Genomic DNA, 209 nt, shown 5'->3' on the forward strand with positions numbered 1-209 from the left:
AGGAGTTTGAGCAACCATTTGTAACTTAAAAGCTTTCATGCGACTAGAAACAAATCCAGTTACACAGTTCCAGGTGCAAGGCAAAATAGTCATTAAAACAACTTAAAATCAAAATTAAAAGTCACGTTATGTCCATAAAGTGCAATGTGTTGCACCAGTCCATTTTACGGTTGTTAGATGTCATCAGGTGAAGAAGAGGCATCACATAT

At 36.4% G+C, this 209-nt stretch overlaps 1 gene segment (V, D, J or C); it reads left to right on the plus strand.

The window, feature by feature from the left end:
- Nucleotides 1-209, plus strand: part of LOC104991761 — a 2,381-nt gene that overhangs the window by 892 nt on the left and 1,280 nt on the right.

Source organism: Bison bison, unplaced genomic scaffold (genome assembly GCF_000754665.1).
Source record: "Bison bison bison isolate TAMUID 2011002044 unplaced genomic scaffold, Bison_UMD1.0 scf7180017864200, whole genome shotgun sequence".
NCBI lineage: Eukaryota > Metazoa > Chordata > Mammalia > Artiodactyla > Bovidae > Bison > Bison bison.